Below are 25,396 nucleotides of genomic sequence, written 5' to 3'. Positions count from 1 at the left end.
CTAATGTGCATTTTTAGGCCTTTTTTGGGCTGCTAACATATTCTGAACTTTCAGTGGTGTATGATGCATTTTTCGTGCCACATATATTTTTGGGAATTTCAGTGCCTATGGAGCCGGTTAATGCCCCTTTCAGGCTGCAAATGTTTTTGAGACATTCAGAGCTCTCTGACCCTGCTTTTGGGCCACCAACATTTACTAGAATTTAGGGGGTCTAGGATGCATGTAAACCCCTTTTCTGGGCCTCCAAATTTTTCTACATTTTTGCAGCCCTAAGATGCATTTTAAGGCATTTTTTGGGCTTCTAACATATTCTGAACTTTCAGTGGTGTAGGATGCATTTTTCGTGCCATATATATTTTTGGGAATTTCAGTGCCTATGGAGCCGGTTAATGCCCCTTTCAGGCTGCAAATGTTTTTGGGACATTCAGAGCTTTCTGACACAATTTATTGGGCCACCAACATTTTCTAGACTTTAGGGGGTCTAGGATGACTGTAAGCCCCTTTTTTGGGCCTCCAAAGTTTTCTACATGTTTGCAGCCCTAAAATGCATTTTAAGGCATTTTTTGGGCTGCTAACATATTCTGAACTTTCAGGATGTAAGATGCATTTTTTGTGCCAAAACTATTTTTGGGAATTTCAGTGGTCTAGGATGCATGTTAATGCCCCTTAAAGGCTACACATGTTTTTGGGATATTCAGAGCTTTCTGACACAGTTTTTGGGCCACCAACATTTTCTGGACTTTAGGGGGTCTAGAATGACTGTAAACCCCTTTTTTGGGCCTCCAAAGTTTTGAACATTTTTGCAGCCTAAGATGCATTTTAAGGCATTTTTTGGGCTTCTAACATATTCTGAACTTTCAGGGTGTAAGATGCATTTTTCGTGCCAAAACTATTTTTGGGAATTTCAGTGGTCTAGGATGCGGGTTAATGCCCATTTCAGGCTGCAAATGTTTTTGGGACATTCAGAGCTCTTTTGACAGTTTTTTGGGCCACCAACATTTTCTAGACTTTAGGGGGTCTAGGATGCCTGTAAACCCCTTTTTTGGGCCTTTAAAGTTTTCAACATTTTTGCAGCCTAAGATGCATATTAAGGCCTTTTTTGGGCTGCTAAAATATTCTGAACTTTCAGTGGTGTAGGATGCATTTTTCGTGCCACATAATTTTTTGGGAATTTCAGTGCTTATGGAGCCGGTTAATGCCCCTTTCAGGCTGCAAATGTTTTTGGGACATTCAGAGCTTTCTGACACAATTTATTGGGCCACCAACATTTTCTAGACTTTAGGGGGTCTAGGATGACTGTAAGCCCCTTTTTTGGGCCTCCAAAGTTTTCTACATGTTTGCAGCCCTAAAATGCATTTTAAGGCATTTTTTGGGCTGCTAACATATTCTGAACTTTCAGGATGTAAGATGCATTTTTTGTGCCAAAACTGTTTTTGGGAATTTCAGTGGTCTAGGATGCATGTTAATGCCCCTTATAGGCTACACATGTTTTTGGGATATTCAGAGCTTTCTGACACAGTTTTTGGGTTTGGGCCACCAACATTTTCTGGACTTTAGGGGGTCTAGGATGACTGTAAACCCCTTTTTTGGGCCTCCAAAGTTTTGAACATTTTTGCAGCCTAAAATGCATTTTAAGGCCTTTTTTGGGCTGCTAACATATTCTGAACTTTCAGTGGTGTAGGATGCATTTTTCGTGCCATATATATTTTTGGGAATTTCAGTGCTCTATGAAGCCGGTTAATGCCCCTTTCAGGCTGCAAATGTTTTTTATGACATTCAGAGCTCTCTGATCCTGTTTTTGGGCCACCAACATTTTCTGGACTTTAGGGGGTCTAGGATGCCTGTAAACCCCTTTTTTGTGCCTCCAAAGTTTTCAACATTTGTGCAGCCTAAGATGCATTTTAAGGTCTTTTTTAGGCTGCTAACATATTCTGAACTTTCAGCGGTGTAGGATGTATTTTTCGTGCCATAAATATCTTTGGGAATTTCAGTGGTCTAGGATGCGGGTTAATGCCCATTTCAGGCTGCAAATGTTTTTGGGACAGTCAGAGCTTTCTGACACAGTTTTTAGGCCACCAACATTTTCAGGACTTTAGGGGGTCTAGGATGACTGTAAACCCCTTTTTTGGGCCTCCAAAGTTTTCAACATTTTTGCAGCCTAAGATGCATTTTAAGGCCTTTTTTGGGCTGCTAACATATTCTGAACTTTCAGTGGTGTAGGATACATTTTTCGTGCTATAAATATTTTTGGGAATTTCAGTGGTCTAGGATGCGGGTTAATGCCCATTTCAGGCTGCAAATGTTTTTGGGACATTCAGAGCTTTCTGACACCGTTTTTGGGCCACCAACATTTTCTGGAATTTAGGGGGTCTAGGATGACTGTAAACCCCTTTTTTGGACCTCCAAACCTGTCAACATTTGTGCAGCCTAAGATGCATTTTAAGGTCTTTTTTAGGCTGCTAACATATTCTGAACTTTCAGCGGTGTAGGATGCATTTTTCGTGCCATGAACATTTTTGGGAATTTCAGTGGTCTAGGATGCAGGTTAATGCCCATTTCAGGCTGCAAATGTTTTTGGGATATTCAGAGCTCTCTGACAGTTTTTTGGGCCACCAACATTTTCTGGACTTTAGGGGTCTAGGATGACTGTAAACCCCTTTTTTGGGCCTCTAAAGTTTTCAACATTTTTGCAGACTAATATTGCATATTAAGGCCTTTTTTGGGCTGCTAAAATATTCTGAACTTTCACTGGTGTAGGATGCATTTTTCGTGCCATAAATATTTTTGGGAATTTCAGTGGTCTAGGATGCGGGTTAATGCCCATTTCAGGCTGCAAATATTTTTGGGATATTCAGAGCTCTCTGACACCGTTTTTGAGCCACCAACATTTTCTGGACTTTAGGGGGTCTAGGATGACTGTAAACCCCTTTTTTGGGCCTCCAAAGTTTTCAACATTTTTGCAGCCGTAAAATGCATTTTAAGGCCTTTTTTGGGCTGCTAACATATTCTGAATTTTCAGTGGTGTAGGATGCATTTTTCGTGCCACATATATTTTTGGGAATTTCGGTGCCTATGGAGCCGGTTAATGCCCCTTTCAGGCTGCAAATGATTTTGAGATATTCAGAGCTCTCTGACCCTGTTTTTGGGCCACCAACATTTTCTGGACTTTAGGGGGTCTAGGATGCCTGTTAACCCCTTTTTTGGACCGCCAAAGTTTTTGACATTTTTGCAGCCTAAGATGCATTTTGAGGCCTTTTTTGGGCTGCTAACATATTCTAAACTTTCAGCGGTGTAGGATACATTTTTCGTGCCATAAATATTTTTGGGAATTTCAGTGGTCTAGGATGCGGGTTAATACCCATTTCAGGCTGCAAATGTTTTTGGGACATTCAGAGCTTTCTGACACCGTTCTTGGGCCAGCAACATTTTCTAGACTTTAGGGGGTCTAGGATGACTGTAAACCCCTTTTTTGAGCCTCCAAAGTTTTCAACATTTTTGCAGCCTAAGATGCCTTTTAAGGACTTTTTTGGGCTGCTAACATATTCTGAACTTTCAGGGTGTATAATGGATTTTTCGTGCCAAAACTATTTTTGGGAATTTCAGTGGTCTAGGATGCAGGTTAATGCCCCTTATAGGCTACCAATGTTTTTGGGACATTCAGAGCTTTCTGACACAGTTTTTAGGCCACCAACATTTTCTGGACTTTACGGGGTCTAGGATGCCTGTAAACCCCTTTTTTGGACCTCCAAACTTTTCAACATTTGTGCAGCCTAAAATGCATTTTGAGGCCTTTTTTGGGCTGCTAACATATTCTGAACTTTCAGCGGTGTAGGATGCCTTTTTCTGCCATGAATATTTTTGGGAATTTCAGTGGTCTAGGATGCGGGTTAATGCCCATTTCAGGCTGCAAATGTTTTTGGGACATTCAGAGCTTTCTGACACCGTTTTTGGGCCACCAACATTTTCTGGACTTTAGGGGGTCTAGGATGCCTGTAAACCCCTTTTTTGTGCCTCCAAAGTTTTCAACATTTGTGCAGCCTAAGATGCATTTTAAGGTCTTTTTTAGGCTGCTAACATATTCTGAACTTTCAGCGGTGTAGGATGTATTTTTCGTGCCATAAATATCTTTGGGAATTTCAGTGGTCTAGGATGCGGGTTAATGCCCATTTCAGGCTGCAAATGTTTTTGGGACAGTCAGAGCTTTCTGACACAGTTTTTAGGCCACCAACATTTTCAGGACTTTAGGGGGTCTAGGATGACTGTAAACCCCTTTTTTGGGCCTCCAAAGTTTTCAACATTTTTGCAGCCTAAGATGCATTTTAAGGCCTTTTTTGGGCTGCTAACATATTCTGAACTTTCAGTGGTGTAGGATACATTTTTCGTGCTATAAATATTTTTGGGAATTTCAGTGGTCTAGGATGCGGGTTAATGCCCATTTCAGGCTGCAAATGTTTTTGGGACATTCAGAGCTTTCTGACACCGTTTTTGGGCCACCAACATTTTCTGGAATTTAGGGGGTCTAGGATGACTGTAAACCCCTTTTTTGGACCTCCAAACCTGTCAACATTTGTGCAGCCTAAGATGCATTTTAAGGTCTTTTTTAGGCTGCTAACATATTCTGAACTTTCAGCGGTGTAGGATGCATTTTTCGTGCCATGAACATTTTTGGGAATTTCAGTGGTCTAGGATGCAGGTTAATGCCCATTTCAGGCTGCAAATGTTTTTGGGATATTCAGAGCTCTCTGACAGTTTTTTGGGCCACCAACATTTTCTGGACTTTAGGGGTCTAGGATGACTGTAAACCCCTTTTTTGGGCCTCTAAAGTTTTCAACATTTTTGCAGACTAAGATGCATATTAAGGCCTTTTTTGGGCTGCTAAAATATTCTGAACTTTCAGTGGTGTAGGATGCATTTTTCGTGCCATAAATATTTTTGGGAATTTCAGTGGTCTAGGATGCGGGTTAATGCCCATTTCAGGCTGCAAATGTTTTTGGGATATTCAGAGCTCTCTGACACCGTTTTTGAGCCACCAACATTTTCTGGACTTTAGGGGGTCTAGGATGACTGTAAACCCCTTTTTTGGGCCTCCAAAGTTTTCAACATTTTTGCAGCCGTAAAATGCATTTTAAGGCCTTTTTTGGGCTGCTAACATATTCTGAATTTTCAGTGGTGTAGGATGCATTTTTCGTGCCACATATATTTTTGGGAATTTCGGTGCCTATGGAGCCGGTTAATGCCCCTTTCAGGCTGCAAATGATTTTGAGATATTCAGAGCTCTCTGACCCTGTTTTTGGGCCACCAACATTTTCTGGACTTTAGGGGGTCTAGGATGCCTGTTAACCCTTTTTTTGGACCGCCAAGTTTTTGACATTTTTGCAGCCTAAGATGCATTTTGAGGCCTTTTTTGGGCTGCTAACATATTCTAAACTTTCAGCGGTGTAGGATACATTTTTCGTGCCATAAATATTTTTGGGAATTTCAGTGGTCTAGGATGCGGGTTAATACCCATTTCAGGCTGCAAATGTTTTTGGGACATTCAGAGCTTTCTGACACCGTTCTTGGGCCAGCAACATTTTCTAGACTTTAGGGGGTCTAGGATGACTGTAAACCCCTTTTTTGAGCCTCCAAAGTTTTCAACATTTTTGCAGCCTAAGATGCCTTTTAAGGACTTTTTTGGGCTGCTAACATATTCTGAACTTTCAGGGTGTATAATGGATTTTTCGTGCCAAAACTATTTTTGGGAATTTCAGTGGTCTAGGATGCAGGTTAATGCCCCTTATAGGCTACCAATGTTTTTGGGACATTCAGAGCTTTCTGGCACAGTTTTTAGGCCACCAACATTTTCTGGACTTTACGGGGTCTAGGATGCCTGTAAACCCCTTTTTTGGACCTCCAAACTTTTCAACATTTGTGCAGCCTAAAATGCATTTTGAGGCCTTTTTTGGGCTGCTAACATATTCTGAACTTTCAGCGGTGTAGGATGCCTTTTTCTGCCATGAATATTTTTGGGAATTTCAGTGGTCTAGGATGCGGGTTAATGCCCATTTCAGGCTGCAAATGTTTTTGAGACATTCAGAGCTCTCTGACACCGTTTTTGGGCTCCTGACATTTTCTGGACTTTAGGGGGTCTAGGATGCCTGTAAACCCCTTTTTTGGGCCTCCAAAGTTTTCAACATTTTTGCAGCCTAAGATGCATTTTAAGGCCTTTTATGGGCTGCTAACATATTCTGAACTTTCAGTGGTGTAGGATGCATTTTTCGTGCCATAAATATTTTTGGGAATTTCAGTGGTCTAGGATGCGGGTTAATGCCCATTTCAGGCTGCAAATGTTTTTGGGACATTCAGAGCTTTCTGACACCGTTTTTGGGCCACCAACATTTTCTGGACTTTAGGGGGTCTAGGATGACTGTAAACCCCTTTTTTGGGCCTCCAAAGTTTTGAACATTTTTGCAGCCTAAGATGCATTTTAAGGCCTTTTTTGGGCTGCTAACATATTCTGAACTTTCAGTGGTGTAGGATGCATTTTTCGTGCCATATATATTTTTGGGAATTGCAGTGCTCTATGAAGCCGGTTAATGCCCCTTTCAGGCTGCAAATGTTTTTTTATGACATTCAGAGCTCTCTGATCCTGTTTTTGGGCCACCAACATTTTCTGGACTTTAGGGGGTCTAGGATGCCTGTTAACCCCTTTTTTGGTCCTCCAAGGTTTTCAACATTATTGCAGCCTAAAATGCATTTTAAGGCCTTTTTTGGGCTGCTAACATATTCTGAACTTTCATCGGTGTAGGATTCATTTTTCGTGCCATGAATATTTTTGGGAATTTCAGTGGTCTAGGATGCGGGTTAATGCCCATTTAAGGCTGCAAATGGTTTTGGGACATTCAGAGCTTTCTGACACCGTTTTTGGGCCACCAACATTTTCTGGACTTTAGGGGGTCTAGGATGACTGTAAACCCCTTTTTTTGGCCTCCAAAGTTTTCTGCATGTTTGCAGCCCTAAAATACATTTTAAGGCATTTCTTGGGCTGCTAACATATTCTGAACTTTCAGGATGTAAGATGCATTTTTTGTGCCAAAACTATTTTTGGGAATTTCAGTGGTCTAGGATGCAGATTAATGCCCCTTATAGGCTACAAATGTTTTTGGGACATTCAAAGCTCTCTGACAGTTTTTTGGGCCACCAACATTTTCTGGACTTTAGGGGGTCTAGGATGACTGTAAACCCCTTTTTTGGGCCTCTAAAGTTTTCAACATTTTTGCAGCCTAAGATGCATATTAAGGCCTTTTTTGGGCTGCTAACATATTCTGAACTTTCAGTGGTGTAGGATGCGTTTTTCTGCCATAAATATTTTTGGGAATTTCAGTGGATTATGATGCGGGTTAATGCCCATTTCAGGCTGCAAATGTGTTTGGGACATTCAGAGCTTTCTGACACAGCTTTTAAGCCACCAACATTTTCTGGACTTTAGGGGGTCTAGGATGCCTGTAAACCCCTTTTTTGTGCCTCCAAATTTTTCAACATTTTTGCAGCCTAATGTGCATTTGTAGGCCTTTTTTGGGCTGCTAACATATTCTGAACTTTCAGTGGTGTATGATGCATTTTTCGTGCCACATATATTTTTGGGAATTTCAGTGCCTATGGAGCCGGTTAATGCCCCTTTCAGGCTGCAAATGTTTTTGAGACATTCAGAGCTCTCTGACCCTGTTTTTGGGCCACCAACATTTTCTGGACTTTAGGGGGTCTAGGATGCCTGTAAACCCCTTTTTTGGGCCTCCAAAGTTTTGTACATTTTTGCAGCCATAAGATGCATTTTAAGGCATTTTTTGGGCTGCTAACATATTCTGAACTTTCAGGGTGTAAGATGGATTTTTCGTGCCAAAACTATTTTTGGGAATTTCAGTGGTCTAGGATGCAGGTTAATGCCCCTTATAGGCTACAACTGTTTTGGGGACATTCAGAGCTCCCTGACACAGTTTTTAGGCCACCAACATTTTCTGGACTTTAGGGGGTCCAGGATGACTGTAAACCCCTTTTTTGGGCCTCCAAAGTTTTCAACATTTTTGCAGCCTAAGATGCATTTTAAGGTCTTTTTTAGGCTGCTAACATATTCTGAACTTTCAGCGGTGTAGGATGCATTTTCCGTGCCATAAACATTTTTGGGAATTTCAGTGGTCTAGGATGCGGGTTAATGCCCCTTTCAGGCTGCAATTGTTTTTTATGACATTCAGAGCTCTCTGACCCTGTTTTTGGGCCACCAATATTTTCTGGACTTTAGGGGGTCTAGGATGACTGTAAACCCCTTTTTTGGACCTCCAAAGTTTTCAACATTTTTGCAGCCTAAGATGCATTTTAAGGCCTTTTTTGGGCTGCTAACATATTCTGAACTTTCATCGGTGTAGGATTCATTTTTCATGCCATAAATATTTATGGGAATTTCAGTGGTCTAGGATGCGGGTTAATGCCCATTTCAGGCTGCAAATGTTTTTGGGACATTCAGAGCTTTCTGACACAGTTTTTAGGCCACCAACATTTTCTGGACTTTAGGGGGTCTAGGATGACTGTAAACCCCTTTCTTTGGCCTCCAAAGTTTTCTGCATGTTTGCAGCCCTAAAATACATTTTAAGGCATTTTTTGGGCTGCTAACATATTCTGAACTTTCAGGATGTAAGATGCATTTTTTGTGCCAAAACTATTTTTGGGAATTTCAGTGGTCTAGGATGCAGGTTAATGCCCCTTATAGGCTACAAATGTTTTTGGGACATTCAGAGCTCTCTGACAGTTTTTTGGGCCACCAACATTTTCTGGACTTTAGGGGGTCTAGGATGACCGTAAACCCCTTTTTTGGGCCTCTAAAGTTTTCAACATTTTTGCAGCCTAAGTTGCATATTAAGGCCTTTTTTGGGCTGCTAACATATTCTGAACTTTCAGTGGTGTAGGATGCGTGTTTCTGCCATAAATATTTTTGGGAATTTCAGTGGACTAGGATGCGGGTTAATGCCCATTTCAGGCTGCAAATGTTTTTGGGACATTCAGAGCTTTCTGACACAGTTTTTAAGCCACCAACATTTTCTGGACTTTAGGGGGTCTAGGATGCCTCTAAACCCCTTTTTTGGGCCTCCAAAGTTTTCTACATTTTTGCAGCCCTAAAATGCATGTTATGGCCTTTTTTGGGCTGCTAACATATTCTGAACTTTCAGCGGTGTAGGATGCGTTTTTCCTGCCATAAATATTTTTGGGAATTTCAGTGGTCTAGGATGCGGGTTAATGCCCATTTCAGGCTGCAAATGTTTTTGGGACATTCAGAGCTCTCTGACACCGTTTTTGGGCCACCAACATTTTCTGGACTTTAGGGGGTCTAGGATGCCTGTAAACCGCTTTTTTGGGCCTCCAAAGTTTTCAACATTTGTGCCGCCTAAGATGCATTTTAAGGCCTTTTTTGATCTGCTAACATATTCTGAAATTTCAGGGGTGTAGGATGCATTTTTCGTGCACAAAATATTTTTGGGATTTTCAGTGCTCTAGGATGCGGGTTAATGCCCCTTTCAGGCTGCAAATGTTTTTGAGACATTCAGAGCTCTCTGACCCTGCTTTTGGGCCACCAACATTTACTAGAATTTAGGGGGTCTAGGATGCATGTAAACCCCTTTTCTGGGCCTCCAAAGTTTTCTACATTTTTGCAGCCCTAAAATGCATTTTAAGGCATTTTTTGGGCTTCTAACATATTCTGAACTTTCAGTGGTGTAGGATGCATTTTTCGTGCCATATATATTTTTGGGAATTTCAGTGCCTATGGAGCCGGTTAATGCCCCTTTCAGGCTGCAAATGTTTTTGGGACATTCAGAGCTTTCTGACACAATTTATTGGGCCACCAACATTTTCTAGACTTTAGGGGGTCTAGGATGACTGTAAGCCCCTTTTTTGGGCCTCCAAAGTTTTCTACATGTTTGCAGCCCTAAAATGCATTTTAAGGCCTTTTTTGGGCTGCTAACATATTCTGAACTTTCAGTGGTGTAGGATGCATTTTTCGTGCCATAAATATTTTTGGGAATTTCAGTGGTCTAGGATGCGGGTTAATGCCCATTTCAGGCTGCAAATGTTTTTGGGACATTCAGAGCTTTCTGACACAGTTTTTAGGCCACCAACATTTTCTGGACTTAAGGGGGTCTAGGATGACTGTAAACCCCTTTTTTTGGCCTCCAAAGTTTTCTGCATGTTTGCAGCCCTAAAATACATTTTAAGGCATTTCTTGGGCTGCTAACATATTCTGAACTTTCAGGATGTAAGATGCATTTTTTGTGCCAAAACTATTTTTGGGAATTTCAGTGGTCTAGGATGCAGATTAATGCCCCTTATAGGCTACAAATGTTTTTGGGACATTCAAAGCTCTCTGACAGTTTTTTGGGCCACCAACATTTTCTGGACTTTAGGGGGTCTAGGATGACTGTAAACCCCTTTTTTGGGCCTCTAAAGTTTTCAACATTTTTGCAGCCTAAGATGCATATTAAGGCCTTTTTTGGGCTGCTAACATATTCTGAACTTTCAGTGGTGTAGGATGCGTTTTTCTGCCATAAATATTTTTGGGAATTTCAGTGGACTATGATGCGGGTTAATGCCCATTTCAGGCTGCAAATGTGTTTGGGACATTCAGAGCTTTCTGACACAGCTTTTAAGCCACCAACATTTTCTGGACTTTAGGGGGTCTAGGATGCCTGTAAACCCCTTTTTTGTGCCTCCAAATTTTTCAACATTTTTGCAGCCTAATGTGCATTTGTAGGCCTTTTTTGGGCTGCTAACATATTCTGAACTTTCAGTGGTGTATGATGCATTTTTCGTGCCACATATATTTTTGGGAATTTCAGTGCCTATGGAGCCGGTTAATGCCCCTTTCAGGCTGCAAATGTTTTTGAGACATTCAGAGCTCTCTGACCCTGTTTTTGGGCCACCAACATTTTCTGGACTTTAGGGGGTCTAGGATGCCTGTAAACCCCTTTTTTGGGCCTCCAAAGTTTTGTACATTTTTGCAGCCATAAGATGCATTTTAAGGCATTTTTTGGGCTGCTAACATATTCTGAACTTTCAGGGTGTAAGATGCATTTTTCGTGCCATAAATATTTTTGGGAATTTCAGTGGTCTAGGATGCGTGTTAATGCCCCTTGTAGGCTACACATGTTTTTGGCATATTCAGAGCTCTCGGACCCTGTTTTTGGGCCAACATTTTATGGACTTTAGAGGGTCTAGGATGCCTGTAAACCCCTTTTTTGGGCCTCCAAAGTTTTGTACATTTGTGCAGCCTAAGATGCATTTTAAGGCCTTTTTTGGGCTGCTAACATATTCTGAACTTTCAGTGGTGTAGGATGCGTTTTTCTGCCATAAATATTTTTGGGAATTTCAGTGGTCTAGGATGCAGGTTAATGCCCATTTCAGGCTGCAAATGTTTTTGGGACATTCAGAGCTTTCTGACACAGTTTTTAGGCCACCAACATTTCCTGGACTTTAGGGGGTGTAGGATGACTGTAAACCCCTTTTTTGTGCCTCCAAAGTTTTCAACATTTTTGCAGCCTAATGTGCATTTTTAGGCCTTTTTTGGGCTGCTAACATATTCTGAACTTTCAGTGGTGTATGATGCATTTTTCGTGCCACATATATTTTTGGGAATTTCAGTGCCTATGGAGCCGATTAATGCCCCTTTCAGGCTGCAAATGTTTTTGAGACATTCAGAGCTCTCTGACCCTGTTTTTAGGCCACCAACATTTACTGGACTTTAGGGGGTTTAGGATGCCTGTAAACCCCTTTTTTGGACCGCCAAAGTTTTCTACATTTTTGCAGCCCTAAAATGCATGTTATGGCCTTTTTTGGGCTGCTAACATATTCTGAACTTTCAGCGGTGTAGGATGCGTTTTTCCTGCCATAAATATTTTTGGGAATTTCAGTGGTCTAGGATGCGGGTTAATGCCCATTTCAGGCTGCAAATGTTTTTGGGAAATTCAGAGCTCTCTGACACCGTTTTTGGGCCACCAACATTTTCTGGACTTTAGGGGGTCTAGGATGCCTGTAAACCGCTTTTTTGGGCCTCCAAAGTTTTCAACATTTGTGCCGTCTAAGATGCATTTTAAGGCCTTTTTTGATCTGCTAACATATTCTGAAATTTCAGGGGTGTAGGATGCATTTTTCGTGCACAAAATATTTTTGGGATTTTCAGTGCTCTAGGATGCGGGTTAATGCCCCTTTCAGGCTGCAAATGTTTTTGAGACATTCAGAGCTCTCTGACCCTGCTTTTGGGCCACCAACATTTACTAGAATTTAGGGGGTCTAGGATGCATGTAAACCCCTTTTCTGGGCCTCCAAAGTTTTCTACATTTTTGCAGCCCTAAGATGCATTTTAAGGCATTTTTTGGGCTTCTAACATATTCTGAACTTTCAGTGGTGTAGGATGCATTTTTCGTGCCATATATATTTTTGGGAATTTCAGTGCCTATGGAGCCGGTTAATGCCCCTTTCAGGCTGCAAATGTTTTTGGGACATTCAGAGCTTTCTGACACAATTTATTGGGCCACCAACATTTTCTAGACTTTAGGGGGTCTAGGATGACTGTAAGCCCCTTTTTTGGGCCTCCAAAGTTTTCTACATGTTTGCAGCCCTAAAATGCATTTTAAGGCCTTTTTTGGGCTGCTAACATATTCTGAACTTTCAGTGGTGTAGGATACATTTTTTTCGTGCCATAAATATTTTTGGGAATTTCAGTGGTCTAGGATAAGGGCTAATGCCCATTTCAGGCTGCAAATGTTTTTGGGACATTCAGAGCTTTCTGACACCGTTTTTGGGCCACCATCATTTTCTGGACTTTAGGGGGTCTAGGATGCCTGTAAACCCCTTTGTTTGGGCCTCCAAAGTTTTCTGCATGTTTGCAGCCCTAAAATGCATTTTAAGGCATTTTTTGGGCTGCTAACATATTCTGAACTTTCAGGATGTAAGATGCATTTTTTGTGCCAAAACTATTTTTGGGAATTTCAGTGGTCTAGGATGCGGGTTAATGCCCATTTCAGGCTGCAAATGTTTTTGGGACATTCAGAGCTTTCTGACACAGTTTTTAGGCCACCAACATTTTCTGGACTTTAGGGGGTCTAGGATGCCTGTAAATCCCTTTTTTGGGCCTCCAAAGTTTTCTACATTTTTGCAGCCGTAAGAGGCATTTTAAGGCATTTTTTGGGCTGCTAACATATTCTGAACTTTCAGGGTGTAAGATGCATTTTTCATGCCATAAATATTTTTGGGAATTTCAGTGGTCTAGGATGCGTGTTAATGCCCCTTATAGGCTACACATGTTTTTGGGACATTCAGAGCTTTCTGACACAGTTTTTAGGCCACCAACATTTTCTGGACTTTAGGGGGTCTAAGATGACTGTAAACCCCTTTTTGGGCCTCCAAAGTTTTCAACATTTTTGCAGCCTAAAATGCATTTTAAGGCCTTTTTTGGGCTGCTAACATATTCTGAACTTTCAGTGGTGTAGGATGCATTTTTCGTGCCATAAATATTTTTGGGAATTTCAGTGGTCTAGGATGCAGGTTAATGCCCCTTATAGGCTACACATGTTTTTGGGACATTCAGAGCTCTCTGACAGTTTTTTTGGCCACCAACATTTTCTGGACTTTAGGGGGTCTAGGATGCCTGTAAACCCCTTTTTTGGACCTTCAAACTTTTCAACATTTGTGCAGCCTAAGATTCATGGTATGGCCTTTTTTGGGCTACTAACATATTCTGAACTTTCATCGGTGTAGGATGCCTTTTTCTGCCATAAATATTTTTGGGAATTTCAGTGGTCTAGGATGCGGGTTAATGCCCCTTTCAGGCTGCAAATGTTTTTGAGACATTCAGAGCTCTCTGACCCTGTTTTTGGGCCACCATCATTTTCTGGACTTTAGGGGGTCTAGGATGCCTGTTAGCCCCTTTTTTGGACCTCCAAAGTTTTCAACATTTTTGCAGCCTAAGATGCATTTTAAGGCCTTTTTTGGGCTGCTAACATATTCTGAACTTTCATCGGTGTAGGATTCATTTTTCATGCCATAAATATTTATGGGAATTTCAGTGGTCTAGGATGCGGGTTAATGCCCATTTCAGGCTGCAAATGTTTTTGGGACATTAAGAGCTTTCTGACACAGTTTTTAGGCCACCAACATTTGCTGGACTTTAGGGGGTCTAGGATGACTGTAAACCCCTTTTTTGGGCCTCCAAAGTTTTCAACATTTTGTCAGCCTAAAATGCATTTTAAGGCCTTTTTTGGGCTGCTAACTATTCTGAACTTTCAGTGCTGGAGGATGCATTTTTCATGCCATAAATATTTTTGGGAATTTCAGTGGTCTAGGATGCGGGTTAATGCCCATTTCAGACTGCAAATGTTTTTGGGACATTCAGAGCTTTCTGACACCGTTTTTGGGCCACCATCATTTTCTGGACTTTAGGGGGTCTAGGATGCCTGTAAACCCCTTTTTTGGGCCTCCAACTTTTCTGCATGTTTGCAGCCCTAAAATGCATTGTAAGGCATTTTTTGGGCTGCTAACATATTCTGAACTTTCAGGATGTAAGATGCATTTTTTGTGCCAAAACTATTTTTGGGCATTTCAGTGGTCTAGGATGCCTGTAAACCCCTTTTTTGGGCCTCCAAAGTTTTCAACATTTTGTCAGCCTAAAATGCATTTTAAGGCCTTTTTTGGGCTGCTAACTATTCTGAACTTTCAGTGCTGGAGGATGCATTTTTCATGCCATAAATATTTTTGGGAATTTCAGTGGTCTAGGATGCGGGTTAATGCCCATTTCAGGCTGCAAATGTTTTTGGGACATTCAGAGCTTTCTGACACAGTTTTTAGGCCACCAACATTTTCTGGACTTTAGGGGGTCTAGGATGACTGTAAACCCCCTTTTTGGGTCTCCAAAGTTTTCAACATTTTTGCAGCCTAAGATGCATTTTAAGGCCTTTTTTGGGCTGCTAACATATTCTGAACTTTCAGTAGTGTAGGATGCATTTTTCGTGCCATAAATATTTTTGGGAATTTCAGTGGTCTAGGATGCGGGTTAATGCCCATTTCAGGCTGCAAATGTTTTTGGGCCATTCAGAGCTTTCCGACACCGTTTTTGGGCCAGCAACATTTTCTGGACTTTAGGGGTCTAGGATGAATGTAAACCCCTTTTTTGGGCCTCCAAAGTTTTCAACATTTTTGCAGCCTAAGATGCATTTTAAGGCCTTTTTTGGGCTGCTAAAATATTCTGAACTTTCAGGGTGTAAGATGGATTTTTCGTGCCAAAACTATTTTTGGGAATTTCAGTGGTCTAGGATGCAGGTTAATGCCCCTTATAGGCTACAACTGTTTTGGGGACATTCAGAGCTCCCTGACACAGTTTTTAGGCCACCAACATTTTCTGGACTTTAGGGGGTCCAGGATGACTGTAAACCCCTTTTTTGGGCCTCCAAAGTTTTCAACATTTTTGCAGCCTAAGATGCATTTTAAGGTCTTTTTTAGGCTGCTAACATATTCTGAACTTTCAGCGGTGTAGGATGCATTTTTCGTGCCATAAACATTTTTGGGAATTTCAGTGGTCTAGGATGCGGGTTAATGCCCCTTTCAGGCTGCAATTGTTTTTTATGACATTCAGAGCTCTCTGACCCTGTTTTTGGGCCACCAATATTTTCTAGACTTTAGGGGGTCTAGGATGACTGTAAACCCCTTTTTTGGACCTCCAAAGTTTTCAACATTTTTGCAGCCTAAGATGCATTTTAAGGCCTTTTTTGGGCTGCTAACATATTCTGAACTTTCATCGGTGTAGGATTCATTTTTCATGCCATAAATATTTATGGGAATTTCAGTGGTCTAGGATGCGGGTTAATGCCCATTTCAGGCTGCAAATGTTTTTGGGACATTCAGAGCTTTCTGACACAGTTTTTAGGCCACCAACATTTTCTGGACTTTAGGGGGTCTAGGATGACTGTAAACCCCTTTCTTTGGCCTCCAAAGTTTTCTGCATGTTTGCAGCCCTAAAATACATTTTAAGGCATTTTTTGGGCTGCTAACATATTCTGAACTTTCAGGATGTAAGATGCATTTTTTGTGCCAAAACTATTTTTGGGAATTTCAGTGGTCTAGGATGCAGGTTAATGCCCCTTATAGGCTACAAATGTTTTTGGGACATTCAGAGCTCTCTGACAGTTTTTTGGGCCACCAACATTTTCTGGACTTTAGGGGGTCTAGGATGACCGTAAACCCCTTTTTTGGGCCTCTAAAGTTTTCAACATTTTTGCAGCCTAAGTTGCATATTAAGGCCTTTTTTGGGCTGCTAACATATTCTGAACTTTCAGTGGTGTAGGATGCGTTTTTCTGCCATAAATATTTTTGGGAATTTCAGTGGACTAGGATGCGGGTTAATGCCCATTTCAGGCTGCAAATGTTTTTGGGACATTCAGAGCTTTCTGACACAGTTTTTAAGCCACCAACATTTTCTGGACTTTAGGGGGTCTAGGATGCCTGTAAACCCCTTTTTTGGGCCTCCAAAGTTTTCTACATTTTTGCAGCCCTAAAATGCATGTTATGGCCTTTTTTGGGCTGCTAACATATTCTGAACTTTCAGCGGTGTAGGATGCGTTTTTCCTGCCATAAATATTTTTGGGAATTTCAGTGGTCTAGGATGCGGGTTAATGCCCATTTCAGGCTGCAAATGTTTTTGGGACATTCAGAGCTCTCTGACACCGTTTTTGGGCCACCAACATTTTCTGGACTTTAGGGGTCTAGGATGAATGTAAACCCCTTTTTTGGGCCTCCAAAGTTTTCAACATTTTTGCAGCCTAAGATGCATTTTAAGGCCTTTTTTGGGCTGCTAAAATATTCTGAACTTTCAGGGTGTAAGATGGATTTTTCGTGCCAAAACTATTTTTGGGAATTTCAGTGGTCTAGGATGCAGGTTAATGCCCCTTATAGGCTACAACTGTTTTGGGGACATTCAGAGCTCCCTGACACAGTTTTTAGGCCACCAACATTTTCTGGACTTTAGGGGGTCCAGGATGACTGTAAACCCCTTTTTTGGGCCTCCAAAGTTTTCAACATTTTTGCAGCCTAAGATGCATTTTAAGGTCTTTTTTAGGCTGCTAACATATTCTGAACTTTCAGCGGTGTAGGATGCATTTTTCGTGCCATAAACATTTTTGGGAATTTCAGTGGTCTAGGATGCGGGTTAATGCCCCTTTCAGGCTGCAATTGTTTTTTATGACATTCAGAGCTCTCTGACCCTGTTTTTGGGCCACCAATATTTTCTAGACTTTAGGGGGTCTAGGATGACTGTAAACCCCTTTTTTGGACCTCCAAAGTTTTCAACATTTTTGCAGCCTAAGATGCATTTTAAGGCCTTTTTTGGGCTGCTAACATATTCTGAACTTTCATCGGTGTAGGATTCATTTTTCATGCCATAAATATTTATGGGAATTTCAGTGGTCTAGGATGCGGGTTAATGCCCATTTCAGGCTGCAAATGTTTTTGGGACATTCAGAGCTTTCTGACACAGTTTTTAGGCCACCAACATTTTCTGGACTTTAGGGGGTCTAGGATGACTGTAAACCCCTTTCTTTGGCCTCCAAAGTTTTCTGCATGTTTGCAGCTCTAAAATACATTTTAAGGCATTTTTTGGGCTGCTAACATATTCTGAACTTTCAGGATGTAAGATGCATTTTTTGTGCCAAAACTATTTTTGGGAATTTCAGTGGTCTAGGATGCAGGTTAATGCCCCTTATAGGCTACAAATGTTTTTGGGACATTCAGAGCTCTCTGACAGTTTTTTGGGCCACCAACATTTTCTGGACTTTAGGGGGTCTAGGATGACCGTAAACCCCTTTTTTGGGCCTCTAAAGTTTTCAACATTTTTGCAGCCTAAGTTGCATATTAAGGCCTTTTTTGGGCTGCTAACATATTCTGAACTTTCAGTGGTGTAGGATGCGTTTTTCTGCCATAAATATTTTTGGGAATTTCAGTGGACTAGGATGCGGGTTAATGCCCATTTCAGGCTGCAAATGTTTTTGGGACATTCAGAGCTTTCTGACACAGTTTTTAAGCCACCAACATTTTCTGGACTTTAGGGGGTCTAGGATGCCTGTAAACCCCTTTTTTGGGCCTCCAAAGTTTTCTACATTTTTGCAGCCCTAAAATGCATGTTATGGCCTTTTTTGGGCTGCTAACATATTCTGAACTTTCAGCGGTGTAGGATGCGTTTTTCCTGCCATAAATATTTTTGGGAATTTCAGTGGTCTAGGATGCGGGTTAATGCCCATTTCAGGCTGCAAATGTTTTTGGGACATTCAGAGCTCTCTGACACCGTTTTTGGGCCACCAACATTTTCTGGACTTTAGGGGGTCTAGGATGCCTGTAAACCGCTTTTTTGGGCCTCCAAAGTTTTCAACATTTGTGCCGCCTAAGATGCATTTTAAGGCCTTTTTTGATCTGCTAACATATTCTGAAATTTCAGGGGTGTAGGATGCATTTTTCGTGCACAAAATATTTTTGGGATTTTCAGTGCTCTAGGATGCGGGTTAATGCCCCTTTCAGGCTGCAAATGTTTTTGAGACATTCAGAGCTCTCTGACCCTGCTTTTGGGCCACCAACATTTACTAGAATTTAGGGGGTCTAGGATGCATGTAAACCCCTTTTCTGGGCCTCCAAAGTTTTCTACATTTTTGCAGCCCTAAGATGCATTTTAAGGCATTTTTTGGGCTTCTAACATATTCTGAACTTTCAGTGGTGTAGGATGCATTTTTCGTGCCATATATATTTTTGGGAATTTCAGTGCCTATGGAGCCGGTTAATGCCCCTTTCAGGCTGCAAATGTTTTTGGGACATTCAGAGCTTTCTGACACAATTTATTGGGCCACCAACATTTTCTAGACTTTAGGGGGTCTAGGATGACTGTAAGCCCCTTTTTTGGGCCTCCAAAGTTTTCTACATGTTTGCAGCCCTAAAATGCATTTTAAGGCCTTTTTTGGGCTGCTAACATATTCTGAACTTTCAGTGGTGTAGGATGCATTTTTCGTGCCATAAATATTTTTGGGCATTTCAGTGGTCTAGGATGCGGGTTAATGCCCATTTCAGGCTGCAAATGTTTTTGGGACATTCAGAGCTTTCTGACACAGTTTTTAGGCCACCAACATTTTCTGGACTTTAGGGGGTCTAGGATGACTGTAAACCCCTTTCTTTGGCCTCCAAAGTTTTCTGCATGTTTGCAGCCCTAAAATACATTTTAAGGCATTTTTTGGGCTGCTAACATATTCTGAACTTTCAGGATGTAAGATGCATTTTTTGTGCCAAAACTATTTTTGGGAATTTCAGTGGTCTAGGATGCAGGTTAATGCCCCTTATAGGCTACAAATGTTTTTGGGACATTCAGAGCTCTCTGACAGTTTTTTGGGCCACCAACATTTTCTGGACTTTAGGGGGTCTAGGATGACCGTAAACCCCTTTTTTGGGCCTCTAAAGTTTTCAACATTTTTGCAGCCTAAGTTGCATATTAAGGCCTTTTTTGGGCTGCTAACATATTCTGAACTTTCAGTGGTGTAGGATGCGTGTTTCTGCCATAAATATTTTTGGGAATTTCAGTGGACTAGGATGCGGGTTAATGCCCATTTCAGGCTGCAAATGTTTTTGGGACATTCAGAGCTTTCTGACACAGTTTTGAAGCCACCAACATTTTCTGGACTTTAGGGGGTCTAGGATGCCTCTAAACCCCTTTTTTGGGCCTCCAAAGTTTTCTACATTTTTGCAGCCCTAAAATGCATGTTATGGCCTTTTTTGGGCTGCTAACATATTCTGAACTTTCAGCGGTGTAGGATGCGTTTTTCCTGCCATAAATATTTTTGGGAATTTCAGTGGTCTAGGATGCGGGTTAATGCCCATTTCAGGCTGCAAATGTTTTTGGGACATTCAGAGCTCTCTGACACCGTTTTTGGGCCACCAACATTTTCTGGACTTTAGGGGGTCTAGGATGCCTGTAAACCGCTTTTTTGGGCCTCCAAAGTTTTCAACATTTGTGCCGCCTAAGATGCATTTTAAGGCCTTTTTTGATCTGCTAACATATTCTGAAATTTCAGGGGTGTAGGATGCATTTTTCGTGCACAAAATATTTTTGGGATTTTCAGTGCTCTAGGATGCGGGTTAATGCCCCTTTCAGGCTGCAAATGTTTTTGAGACATTCAGAGCTCTCTGACCCTGCTTTTGGGCCACCAACATTTACTAGAATTTAGGGGGTCTAGGATGCATGTAAACCCCTTTTCTGGGCCTCCAAAGTTTTCTACATTTTTGCAGCCCTAAAATGCATTTTAAGGCATTTTTTGGGCTTCTAACATATTCTGAACTTTCAGTGGTGTAGGATGCATTTTTCGTGCCATATATATTTTTGGGAATTTCAGTGCCTATGGAGCCGGTTAATGCCCCTTTCAGGCTGCAAATGTTTTTGGGACATTCAGAGCTTTCTGACACAATTTATTGGGCCACCAACATTTTCTAGACTTTAGGGGGTCTAGGATGACTGTAAGCCCCTTTTTTGGGCCTCCAAAGTTTTCTACATGTTTGCAGCCCTAAAATGCATTTTAAGGCCTTTTTTGGGCTGCTAACATATTCTGAACTTTCAGTGGTGTAGGATGCATTTTTCGTGCCATAAATATTTTTGGGAATTTCAGTGGTCTAGGATGCGGGTTAATGCCCATTTCAGGCTGCAAATGTTTTTGGGACATTCAGAGCTTTCTGACACAGTTTTTAGGCCACCAACATTTTCTGGACTTAAGGGGGTCTAGGATGACTGTAAACCCCTTTTTTTGGCCTCCAAAGTTTTCTGCATGTTTGCAGCCCTAAAATACATTTTAAGGCATTTCTTGGGCTGCTAACATATTCTGAACTTTCAGGATGTAAGATGCATTTTTTGTGCCAAAACTATTTTTGGGAATTTCAGTGGTCTAGGATGCAGATTAATGCCCCTTATAGGCTACAAATGTTTTTGGGACATTCAAAGCTCTCTGACAGTTTTTTGGGCCACCAACATTTTCTGGACTTTAGGGGGTCTAGGATGACTGTAAACCCCTTTTTTGGGCCTCTAAAGTTTTCAACATTTTTGCAGCCTAAGATGCATATTAAGGCCTTTTTTGGGCTGCTAACATATTCTGAACTTTCAGTGGTGTAGGATGCGTTTTTCTGCCATAAATATTTTTGGGAATTTCAGTGGACTATGATGCGGGTTAATGCCCATTTCAGGCTGCAAATGTGTTTGGGACATTCAGAGCTTTCTGACACAGCTTTTAAGCCACCAACATTTTCTGGACTTTAGGGGGTCTAGGATGCCTGTAAACCCCTTTTTTGTGCCTCCAAATTTTTCAACATTTTTGCAGCCTAATGTGCATTTGTAGGCCTTTTTTGGGCTGCTAACATATTCTGAACTTTCAGTGGTGTATGATGCATTTTTCGTGCCACATATATTTTTGGGAATTTCAGTGCCTATGGAGCCGGTTAATGCCCCTTTCAGGCTGCAAATGTTTTTGAGACATTCAGAGCTCTCTGACCCTGTTTTTGGGCCACCAACATTTTCTGGACTTTAGGGGGTCTAGGATGCCTGTAAACCCCTTTTTTGGGCCTCCAAAGTTTTGTACATTTTTGCAGCCATAAGATGCATTTTAAGGCATTTTTTGGGCTGCTAACATATTCTGAACTTTCAGGGTGTAAGATGCATTTTTCGTGCCATAAATATTTTTGGGAATTTCAGTGGTCTAGGATGCGTGTTAATGCCCCTTGTAGGCTACACATGTTTTTGGCATATTCAGAGCTCTCGGACCCTGTTTTTGGGCCAACATTTTATGGACTTTAGAGGGTCTAGGATGCCTGTAAACCCCTTTTTTGGGCCTCCAAAGTTTTGTACATTTGTGCAGCCTAAGATGCATTTTAAGGCCTTTTTTGGGCTGCTAACATATTCTGAACTTTCAGTGGTGTAGGATGCGTTTTTTTGCCATAAATATTTTTGGGAATTTCAGTGGTCTAGGATGCAGGTTAATGCCCATTTCAGGCTGCAAATGTTTTTGGGACATTCAGAGCTTTCTGACACAGTTTTTAGGCCACCAACATTTCCTGGACTTTAGGGGGTGTAGGATGACTGTAAACCCCTTTTTTGTGCCTCCAAAGTTTTCAACATTTTTGCAGCCTAATGTGCATTTTTAGGCCTTTTTTGGGCTGCTAACATATTCTGAACTTTCAGTGGTGTATGATGCATTTTTCGTGCCACATATATTTTTGGGAATTTCAGTGCCTATGGAGCCGATTAATGCCCCTTTCAGGCTGCAAATGTTTTTGAGACATTCAGAGCTCTCTGACCCTGTTTTTAGGCCACCAACATTTACTGGACTTTAGGGGGTTTAGGATGCCTGTAAACCCCTTTTTTGGACCGCCAAAGTTTTCTACATTTTTGCAGCCCTAAAATGCATGTTATGGCCTTTTTTGGGCTGCTAACATATTCTGAACTTTCAGCGGTGTAGGATGCGTTTTTCCTGCCATAAATATTTTTGGGAATTTCAGTGGTCTAGGATGCGGGTTAATGCCCATTTCAGGCTGCAAATGTTTTTGGGAAATTCAGAGCTCTCTGACACCGTTTTTGGGCCACCAACATTTTCTGGACTTTAGGGGGTCTAGGATGCCTGTAAACCGCTTTTTTGGGCCTCCAAAGTTTTCAACATTTGTGCCGTCTAAGATGCATTTTAAGGCCTTTTTTGATCTGCTAACATATTCTGAAATTTCAGGGGTGTAGGATGCATTTTTCGTGCACAAAATATTTTTGGGATTTTCAGTGCTCTAGGATGCGGGTTAATGCCCCTTTCAGGCTGCAAATGTTTTTGAGACATTCAGAGCTCTCTGACCCTGCTTTTGGGCCACCAACATTTACTAGAATTTAGGGGGTCTAGGATGCATGTAAACCCCTTTTCTGGGCCTCCAAAGTTTTCTACATTTTTGCAGCCCTAAGATGCATTTTAAGGCATTTTTTGGGCTTCTAACATATTCTGAACTTTCAGTGGTGTAGGATGCATTTTTCGTGCCATATATATTTTTGGGAATTTCAGTGCCTATGGAGCCGGTTAATGCCCCTTTCAGGCTGCAAATGTTTTTGGGACATTCAGAGCTTTCTGACACAATTTATTGGGCCACCAACATTTTCTAGACTTTAGGGGGTCTAGGATGACTGTAAGCCCCTTTTTTGGGCCTCCAAAGTTTTCTACATGTTTGCAGCCCTAAAATGCATTTTAAGGCCTTTTTTGGGCTGCTAACATATTCTGAACTTTCAGTGGTGTAGGATACATTTTTTTCGTGCCATAAATATTTTTGGGAATTTCAGTGGTCTAGGATAAGGGCTAATGCCCATTTCAGGCTGCAAATGTTTTTGGGACATTCAGAGCTTTCTGACACCGTTTTTGGGCCACCATCATTTTCTGGACTTTAGGGGGTCTAGGATGCCTGTAAACCCCTTTGTTTGGGCCTCCAAAGTTTTCTGCATGTTTGCAGCCCTAAAATGCATTTTAAGGCATTTTTTGGGCTGCTAACATATTCTGAACTTTCAGGATGTAAGATGCATTTTTTGTGCCAAAACTATTTTTGGGAATTTCAGTGGTCTAGGATGCGGGTTAATGCCCATTTCAGGCTGCAAATGTTTTTGGGACATTCAGAGCTTTCTGACACAGTTTTTAGGCCACCAACATTTTCTGGACTTTAGGGGGTCTAGGATGCCTGTAAATCCCTTTTTTGGGCCTCCAAAGTTTTCTACATTTTTGCAGCCGTAAGAGGCATTTTAAGGCATTTTTTGGGCTGCTAACATATTCTGAACTTTCAGGGTGTAAGATGCATTTTTCATGCCATAAATATTTTTGGGAATTTCAGTGGTCTAGGATGCGTGTTAATGCCCCTTATAGGCTACACATGTTTTTGGGACATTCAGAGCTTTCTGACACAGTTTTTAGGCCACCAACAATTTCTGGACTTTAGGGGGTCTAAGATGACTGTAAACCCCTTTTTGGGCCTCCAAAGTTTTCAACATTTTTGCAGCCTAAAATGCATTTTAAGGCCTTTTTTGGGCTGCTAACATATTCTGAACTTTCAGTGGTGTAGGATGCATTTTTCGTGCCATAAATATCTTTGGGAATTTCAGTGGTCTAGGATGCAGGTTAATGCCCCTTATAGGCTACACATGTTTTTGGGACATTCAGAGCTCTCTGACAGTTTTTTTGGCCACCAACATTTTCTGGACTTTAGGGGGTCTAGGATGCCTGTAAACCCCTTTTTTGGACCTTCAAACTTTTCAACATTTGTGCAGCCTAAGATTCATGGTATGGCCTTTTTTGGGCTACTAACATATTCTGAACTTTCATCGGTGTAGGATGCCTTTTTCTGCCATAAATATTTTTGGGAATTTCAGTGGTCTAGGATGCGGGTTAATGCCCCTTTCAGGCTGCAAATGTTTTTGAGACATTCAGAGCTCTCTGACCCTGTTTTTGGGCCACCATCATTTTCTGGACTTTAGGGGGTCTAGGATGCCTGTTAGCCCCTTTTTTGGACCTCCAAAGTTTTCAACATTTTTGCAGCCTAAGATGCATTTTAAGGCCTTTTTTGGGCTGCTAACATATTCTGAACTTTCATCGGTGTAGGATTCATTTTTCATGCCATAAATATTTATGGGAATTTCAGTGGTCTAGGATGCGGGTTAATGCCCATTTCAGGCTGCAAATGTTTTTGGGACATTCAGAGCTTTCTGACACAGTTTTTAGGCCACCAACATTTGCTGGACTTTAGGGGGTCTAGGATGACTGTAAACCCCTTTTTTGGGCCTCCAAAGTTTTCAACATTTTGTCAGCCTAAAATGCATTTTAAGGCCTTTTTTGGGCTGCTAACTATTCTGAACTTTCAGTGCTGGAGGATGCATTTTTCATGCCATAAATATTTTTGGGAATTTCAGTGGTCTAGGATGCGGGTTAATGCCCATTTCAGACTGCAAATGTTTTTGGGACATTCAGAGCTTTCTGACACCGTTTTTGGGCCACCATCATTTTCTGGACTTTAGGGGGTCTAGGATGCCTGTAAACCCCTTTTTTGGGCCTCCAACTTTTATGCATGTTTGCAGCCCTAAAATGCATTGTAAGGCATTTTTTGGGCTGCTAACATATTCTGAACTTTCAGGATGTAAGATGCATTTTTTGTGCCAAAACTATTTTTGGGCATTTCAGTGGTCTAGGATGCCTGTAAACCCCTTTTTTGGGCCTCCAAAGTTTTCAACATTTTGTCAGCCTAAAATGCATTTTAAGGCCTTTTTTGGGCTGCTAACTATTCTGAACTTTCAGTGCTGGAGGATGCATTT

This window comes from Ambystoma mexicanum, chromosome 12 (assembly GCF_040938575.1).
Source record: "Ambystoma mexicanum isolate Mex_15411 chromosome 12, UKY_AmexF1_1, whole genome shotgun sequence".
NCBI classification, from domain to species: Eukaryota; Metazoa; Chordata; class Amphibia; order Caudata; family Ambystomatidae; genus Ambystoma; species Ambystoma mexicanum.
The sequence above is the reverse complement of the archived record's forward strand: the minus strand, read 5'-3'. Positions refer to the sequence as shown.